Here is a 9,333-nt window from a genome sequence, read left to right on the forward strand (position 1 = left end):
ATACCAAAGACTTTTTAAAATTGTGCTCCAAAGCCCTATTCTTTGTGTTATACTCTCCATGAGCTTACAAAAATTAATAACTCCCTTGTGACTTTATTAGACAAAATGCACACAGTCTTTATAGTAGTTGGACTCTCATTCTGATTACTGTAATTGGTAAACTCCAGAATTGCCTTATCTTTGCTAAACATATCCTCCCCACATATGACTATGTATGGCTACACACAATAGACATTTTTGTGTAGGTCAGGGTGTCAGCAAACTTTTCCTATAAAGCACCAGATCTTTTGCATGTTGTGGGTTATACGGTCTCTGTCACAACCACTCAACTCTGCCATTGTAGCTCAGAAGCAAGCAATTATGGACAATACATCAGTGAATGGACATGACTGTGCTCCAATAAAACTACAAAGTAGATGGTGAACTAGGTTTAGCCCATCATCCAAGTTTGTTGTGCCCTTGTCGAAGCAGCCTTAATAATCAGCTCAAATAATTTTGTACCTGCTCTAAAAATAAATTGAGTTTTTAATTTAGCAAAGTATTGAACTTTCTTTAACAATGGAGACTATTTTGTACTTTTATTCTGACATAAATAGATAAGCAGAAACATAGTCCAGATTTAGACTTTCTCATAATTGGAAATTTAAACACAATTTGGCTGAAATACAGTAATAACTAGAATTTATCTAAGGCACAGTAATTTATAAGGCTCTTTGACATACTTTATTTAATCTAGTCATCACAACACTATTAAATAAGTATTATTTTTTCTTTGCTTTTTGTAGTGTAGGAAACTACATAAAACTAAGTTGAATGGTTCACTTAGAAACAGCAGGGATTTGAACCCAGATCTGATATCAAAACCATACCAACTTCACTGTTCCAAAACTAAATACTAATAGCAAAATTAGCAGTCATTCTTTGAACAATTGGTCAATAAGTTCTGAATCCAAGTGAAAATTCTAGTTAGTCAACATTTCTTCATTTAATACACAACGTTGCCATGAAAAACTACAAATCAGTATGTTATTGTGTATATACAATATTCAGTACACAAAGCACTCTCCTGGTATACATCTGATAATGCAATTCACATTTTTAAATAAGGTTGATTCTAAGAGTCTATTTAGTAGGCCTTTCCTGCTCCTTAGTGATCATCCATTTCATTTTCTAAGTATTAAATAACTATATTCTAAGAATCCACTTTACAAGTTTTTGTTTAGAAGAAATTTCAGATGTATTTGTCTGTAGTTTCTGCATTACAGATTTATGTGTTTTGGCATATCTCCAAGTCTTCACAGTAAGTTGACAATTATTGAAGTGATTCTTTTATTGTATCTTCTAACTTTTCCAGTACATGATATTCAACAGAGTCTAGGCTTAGGAACTCATTGAAAGCAGCTAAATGCTCTCATAATATTTCCTCTGTAAACTTTGAGTCACAATTCAATCTTAAGCAAGTACCAAATTATATCATTTAAAGACTGTCTCCATGAAGAAAAAAAAAGGTAAGAGAAAAAAATTCAAGTGTTTCTGCCTTTTCTGCTTTGGTTAACTTTATGCCACCATCTCCAAGTAAATATGTCCTTCCTTTATTGTTCTTATTACTATAAAGATAAATATTTAACAATTCTTATCATAAAGATAACTGTTTCTATGGTTTTGGAATTTTTTTTAAACCTCAGCACATTCATCATCCTTGTTACCCAGATCTCATTTTTATTGGCTGTACAGCTTTTATCTATTCACCCTAAGATTTATAATTCTGCCCATATCTTTTAAAAATATGCTATATATTAATAACTCTAAGGACAAAGGAGGAAAAGTTTATTTTTTTTCCTCAATAGCCATTGTATTTTTCATTTGAAAATCAAATACCATTGTTTTTCAGGTCCCTGCATGTGTAATCCTATAACACAATGGTGGTGCGTTTCAACAGAAATGTGGCCGTGTGCGAATCCCTAAACCTCTGAGTCTTCTCTTATTGGAGTCCTCCCCAAATCAGACCCCAAGGATTTCCGTGCATATGTAGCTTATTTGTGGTGGTGATGGTGGTGGTGATGCGATTTGAGAAAACACTATCAGCTAGTGGAGAGTGGGGCAGGGAAGGGAGTGTTGGTGAACATTGTATTGCTCAGGACAGCTGTTGCTTAATCCACCCTCAAACCACACCCACAACTCTCTGAGACATTATGTAGGACATAGCTCAAAGTTGTCCCACCACGTTGGACAAAAAGTTGGGAATTTACCCACCTACTCCTATTCAGCATTAATGGGGGTAGCCCTTGAGGTGTTATCTCTCCAGCATTTTTGGCCTGCCCCAAGGTCAAAGGGCACCCTCACGCAGACAGATCCAGGAAGCTTGCCAAATGCAGGAGAAGCATCTGCTGGCAACTTCCCACATGAGATAAAGGTATATGGGCTGGGCATACACAGCACTTGCTACACTAAGGCTTCTTACTTTTAGATGAGGATAAAAATATTTGCCTCAATTACTTCATGGGATGGATGAAAAGATCAATCACTACTAATATTTATGTACTGCTTTAGAATTCACAAAATATCTTCACAGGCATTTTAAAACACATTCCGGCCGGGTGCAGTGTCTCACGCCTGTAATCCCAACACTCGAGGAGGCCGAGGCAGGCAGATCACCTGAGGTCAGGAGTTCAAGACCAGCCTGGCCAACACGGCAAAACCCCGTCTCTACTAAAAGTACAAAAATTAGCCAGGCGTGGTGGCAGGTGCCTATAATCCCAGCTACTCAGGACGCAGAGGCAGGAGAATTGCTTGAACCCGGGAGGCAGAGGTTGCAGTGAGCCAAGATCACACCACTGCACTCCAGCCTGGGCAACAAGAGTGAGACTCTATCTCAAACAACAACAACAACAGCAACAACAACAAAAAAACCGCATTCCTCACACAAGAATGGTATACATATCTATAATGACAGTCTCCATTTCACACATGAAAATCTGAGGCTCAGAAAGATTAAACCATTTGCTTCATATCACAGAACTGACAATTAGCAAAGGCGGGATTTGAACCAAGTATTCTAACTATCAGTTCCAGGCTTTTTCCACCACTGTATGTGTGCATGTGCTCTTTCAAGTACAAAGCATTCTATGTATGTAAGGCATAGTTACTCCTCGAGAGGGCTCACATTAACAAAACAAATGCATAAACAAAAATTCTTCCTATTTATCAACTGTGTGTGTGTGTATATAGTTTTAAAAATATATCAATTAGTGCCGGGTGTGGTGGCTCACGCCTGTAATCCCAGCACTTTGGGAGGCCAAGATGGCTGGACTGCCTGAAGCCAGGAGTTCGAGACCAGCCTGGCCAACATGGTGAAACCACGTCTCTACTGAAAATACAAAAAATTAGCTGGGCGTGGTGGTGGGCGCCTGTAATCCCAGCTACTTGGGAGGCTGAGGCAGGAGAATTGCTTGAACCCAGGAGGTGGAGGTTGCAGTGAGCCGAGACGGTGCCACTGCACTCCAGCCTGGGCAATAACAGCAAAACTCCGTCTCAAAAAAAAAAATTACATATACACTTATAAATATATATAATTATATATATGTTTATATTTAATTTACTATATATATATAGTAAAATGCATACAGGGAGGAGTGCTTTCTGACTCTTAACCCTGGTGTGGCCATCTGCACATTCGTGTGCATCCATGTGATCAGCTGCTTTGGGACCCACTTCATTTCGCTGAGGATGGAGCAGAATAGAACTAAGTCCACCAAAGCACAAGCAGGGTCAAAGTGAACAACCAAATGAAAGAAGTGTTTATGGGGAGATTGAGAACTTTCCCGTTGGGGTATAGACTCAATGCATACAATCCTTTTCTCGATGGAGCTAACAAGAGAAAATTAAATTATTCCTCAGCCAGAATATATTCTTGGCCACCCACAAACTGAACTGAGTGAAAGGCTGACCTACCTTGACTTCTGGCCAAGGCACTTCATTCACTACAAGAGGGTCAAAAGGCTCCTCTTATGAAGCAAAGACCCGGGAGTAAGGTAGAAAACATGGACCTAGTGTATTTACTAAGCAAAATGTTTTCTTTCACCTTGTTTACATTACTGACTTGTTCTAAAATTATTTCTGTTCCTGCAAGCAGGCAGTCACTTTGGGGTTTTTCTCTGAATAGTATTGGCCCATTTACTTTTTACCCTGTACGTTTATTTCCCTTCATTTATTAGATTTCTTTAAACACGCCCACTGCCCACAGGCCTCCGGGCACGAGTTCAAAATTAAATGCTACAATTACATGAAATGCAATGGCCAAAGAATATAATTTCACATAAGAGAAGGGTGGATGGGTGGGTTGGGAGTGGAAGGAGTTCATCAGGGAAGCCAATGCCAAACCAGAAAGGTACATCTTGTACCACACCCTGTAGGCACTAGGCATGAGGAATTATATGCTGGACTCAGTACACTAGCAAAACCGTTAAAAACCTGAGGTTGGATTTAAATTTAGATGCCAGCAATTTAAAGTGGAGGATAAAGCTGGCCAGAAAACTATCCCTCTCCCTTAATCTGTGGCTATATATCTATGTTCAAGAAAGCCAAAATGGAGTCCTGAAGAGAAAGCCACTAGACTCATTCCATAAAGACAGGGCTGATGTGTGCAAAATGGGGAAGAAGGACTGGTTACAATAACAGCTAATATTTATCCAGCGCTTAGTTTATGCCAAGCACTACTGTAACTAACAGATATATACACAGAGAGATACATTTATCTAATCCATATAAGAACACTTCAAGGAGCATTTTATCAATGAGGAAACTGAGACACAGAGAGTTAAGTAACTTGCCCAAAGTCGCACAGCAGGTAGATTGGAAAGTCTGGCTTAAACTCAGAAAATCTAACACCAGACGTGGTTGTACTTTCCTGACTGCAGGAACTAAGAATGATATCTAAGTGATAGACTTATGATAGACTTACTTATTTAGATAGCACTTTTTTTTTTTTTTTTTTTTTTGGCAAGGGTACTCAAAGACATCATTGAAATGGATTCAGGAGTGGGGAGAGCTGATTCTCCAAGCTATTTTTACCCCTGCTTTGTGAGTATCTTTAAAAAGAAAGAAAGAAAAAAAAACACCTCTTACAGACCTTTCCTCTCTTATTCTTCTCTTTCCTTTACTCTTCCTTTTTGGTCCACGTGGTCTCTTACCTAAAGGTCAATGCAGTGGCTAAGCAAGTAGGGGAAAGCCTAAAACAGGCATGGAGAAGGAAAAAATGTTATGGTCATGCTATTCCTACCTGAGACACTAATCTTGATCTTTGACTCATCTGGCCTTGAAATGTCTGTAATATAGACATTTCTGTTTTAAATTAGTTGCATTCAATTGAGTTCCATCTAAGTAGACACCATATTGTTGTGAAATAGCACCAGACTAGAAATCTCTGCTTCCAAAATAATAGCTGGCCAACCATGAGATGCTTGAGCAAGTAACTTTATGCCTCTGAACCAAGTTTTATACAGAATATAGTAAAATATGGTAAATAGGTATAATTTCATTTTATATCCTGGAGATTTTGAGTATTATTTAGCTAAGGGTTTAAAATGATACGAATTTCTAAAAATAAAGTAACATGGAGATTTCCATTGCAAAGATCTTAGAAATCATCACTCCCATCCTTACCACAAGAAAAAAGTCTGAACAGGCCGGGGGCGGTGGCTCACGCCTCTAATCCCGGCACTTTGGGAGGCCGAGGTGGGTGGATCACCTGAGGTCAGGAGTTGAAGACCAGCCTGGCCAACATGGCAAAACCCTGTCTGTACTAAAACTACGAAAATTAGCTGAGTGTGTTGGTGCATGCCTGTAGTCCCAGCTACTTGGGAGGCTGAAGCAGGAGAATGACTTGAACCTGGGAGGTGGAGGTTGCAGTGAGCCGAGATTGTGCCATTGTACTCCAGCCTAGGAAACAGAGTGAGACTCTGAAAAAGAAGAAAGAAGAAGAAGAAGGAGAAGGAGAAGGAGAAGAAGAAAGCTGAACAAACTGAAAACCAAGCACTTTTCTTGAATCCATCCAAGAATTTCGGTTGCAGGGCAAACCACCACCCAAGATCTGGAGAGACAGGTAATACAAAGAATTATAGCCAAGATGGGCTTACCTGGAGCAAAAGCTGCTGAAATCATATACTGCTAGAAAGCCGTAGGTGGTAATTTTGAGGAACTACTGTAGCCTGAGTGTCGAGTAGCATTAGAGTTAGAAATGCATAGGGTCCAAAGTCGCAGGGAGCCCCCTTCACTTTTGTGAGTTTTACCTCCAGGAATCCTCCCAAGTGCTCAAGGTGAAGGGCCAAGAAATATCCCCTGTGGCTTGTGGGTGGGTGTGGGGTGGAGGGGCTCATTAAAAGTAACCATATTTAAATACATCCAGAGCATTCTCAAACAGAGGTCTACTCTCCAGGAAAAAAGAAATTATCAGAGCCTTATCTAACCTAAGCAGAAGGGCATTTACCCAATTCTACCTCTTTAGCTTTTCTGTCTCATCCAACTGGAGACGGTGGAGGGGAGGAGAGGAGAAGAGACCAAGAAACACTTGTGAAGATAATAGCCCAGGGACACAGGCCCATACACAAAAAATAAAATTTAATCATAAGATTATAGAATGCTTCCCCTCCCCCATAGTTTATCACCACATCAGCAGGATTCTAGTACAATAGTGGATTACAGCTGAAAGAGCTGCAAGGCACAAGCTTTATTTAAAAAGGAGTTCTTAGGGAAGCTCAAAGACAACAGAGGAGACCAACACAAGGACACTTGAGGAATTTGAAGTCTTTGATATCTACAACTACAGCAAACATTATACATAGCCCAACTCCTAGCCATATTGACATAAAGCCTCACATTAATAAAGGCTTATTTCCTCACTTTCTATTCTCTGATACATTGTGCCTGCTCTTAATAAAAATTATAAGACAAGCTAAAAGGGAAAGAAAGAAAAGGAAGGAAGGAAAGAAGGAAGTAAGGAAGGAAGGAAGGAAGCAAGGGAGGGAGGGAGGGAGGGAAGGAAGGAGGGAGGGAGGGAAGGAGGGAGGGAGGGAGGGAGGGAGGGAGGAAATCCAAAAACTAATATAAAGCACAATCTGAGGAGACAAGTATCAGGATAAAACCCAGATATAATATAGCCACTGGAATTATCAGAGAGGGATTTTTTTTATACAGATTTATGGATCACAGGTGTAGATTTGTTGCATGGATATATTGCATAGTGGAGAAGTTTGAGTTTTTAGTGTAACCATCACCCAAATAGTGTACATTTTACCTATTAGGTATTTTCTCATCCCTCACCACCCTCCTGCCTTTCTAGGTCTCCATGGAATACCACTCAAGCATAAAAAAGAATAAAATCATGTCTTTTATAGCAACATGGATGGAACTGAAGGTCATTATCTAAAGTGAAATAACTCAGAAATAGAAAGTCAAATACCGCATGTTCTCTTTTATAAGTGGGAGCTAAATAATGTATACACATAGACACACAGAGTGGAATAGAAAAGAATTTAAAATACCTATGATTAATATGTTAAAGGCTTTAATGCGAAATGTACACAATGTGCAAAAACAAACACAATCAAGTAACATAAGCAGAAAGATAAAAATTCTAATGAATCAAAAGAAAATGGTAGAAATTTTATCCCTCATTAATTGGGGGTGGCTCCTGAGATGCTTGCTCATTTTTTTCTTTTTTTTTTTGATGTAACAGAAATAAATAATGTCTTTGATAGGCTTATCAGAAGACTGGACATGGCCAAGAAAAGAAAAAACAAAAACGAAACACCACTGAGCTTGAAGACATGTCAGTAGAAGTTTCCCAAAGCAAAATGTAAAGAGAAAAAAGATGGGAGGTGGTTGTCAGATGCTAGTGGGAGGTACTCCATTACCTTAGAGAGCTGGAGTGGTCTGGACTTCCAGCCGTGGTGGGCCAGAGGCACCTCTCCTGCAACCTCTCCGTGTCTCTCTGGCAGGGTTCGGCCCAAGGTGGATTGACACAGCCTTCGGTGGATTTTAAACAACCTAAACATTAAGCAATACACCTTCCTCAAATCTTTGGGAATTTCAGAATGACTGACACTTCCAATGCTGTTCCAACTTTTGAAGAGATGTTTGCTAGTAGATTCACAGAAGGTGACAGGGAGTATCAGCAATACCTGAAATGCCCTCCTGAGTCCCCTCTAATTGTTGAGGAATGGAATAGCAGAGCTGCTGGGAACCAAAGAAATAGAGGCAATCAGTTGCAAGATAACAGACAGTTCAGAGGCAGGGATAGCAGCCAGGGATGGCCAACTGACAATTGATCCAATCAGTGGCATGGATGATTCTGGGGGTAACATTACCCATAACACAGACAAGAACCTTACTATCCCCACCAATATTGACACTATGGTTACAACCAGCAGCCTCCTTATGGTTACTACTGATAGAAATGTCAGCAGCTTTTAGTAAAACCATTTACTTTGCTACCGTGACAAAAATTTGGGTGTCTTCTGTTGGTCATAGTCTTACATCTGATTTTAGAGACTAGATTATTGATTTTTTGGAACTTGAGATTTTTTTAAAATAGATCTTACTTGTAAGATGCAATGGTTGCTGGGAATACCTAAAATTATATTGCTTGACTTGTACATCAGAGTCTTCTTTTTTTCATAACTTTATAGTGCTTTGAGTTTGGTATAATTTTCTTATTTGACCTCTGGGAGTTCTTTGTTTTACACAGAAGTAAAAAAAATTAATAGAAAATGCTTGCTTTTACTTTGTAAGGTAGGGGAGTATCCATATGCTTACATGTGCTCATCTCTAAAATTCTGCAAGTTAATAGAATCAGCTCATGAATGCACAGCTATGCTTACTTGTGATATATTATACATAACATCAGCAGTTGAAGGGTAAAACAGTTTTTAATTTTGAGGGTTTTTTTGCTTTTGTTAGGTGACTACGGTACTGTGTGATTCCTTATTCTACATATATGAGGTAGCTCCACATTTATTTTGGTCTCTTTTTACAAGGAAACCCATAATAAAGCTGTAAAATAAGGAGAGGACAGAAAAAGAATGGGGAAAAAAAGAAAATATCAGAAAAAAAAATCAAAAAAATATCAAAACTGTGATAATGTCAAAGGTATAATAGATACATAATTAGAATACAAGAAGAGGAAGAAAGAGAAAACAGAGAAAAATATTTGCTGTAATAATGACAGAGAATTTTTCAAAATTAATGAGAACACCAAACCATAGTTCCAGGAGACTGGGAGAACACCAAGCAGAATAAACACCAAAAAAACCCAGCATGTAGACATATTATTTTTAA

The 9,333-nt window shown here is 38.9% G+C and overlaps 1 pseudogene; it reads left to right on the forward strand.

Moving 5' to 3' along the window:
* Nucleotides 1-8,090: 8,090 nt before the first annotated feature.
* Nucleotides 8,091-8,447, forward strand: LOC100589383 (annotated as a pseudogene).
* The last annotated feature ends 886 nt before the right edge of the window (nucleotides 8,448-9,333 follow it).

Source organism: Nomascus leucogenys, chromosome 5 (assembly GCF_006542625.1).
Source record: "Nomascus leucogenys isolate Asia chromosome 5, Asia_NLE_v1, whole genome shotgun sequence".
Lineage (NCBI taxonomy): Eukaryota > Metazoa > Chordata > Mammalia > Primates > Hylobatidae > Nomascus > Nomascus leucogenys.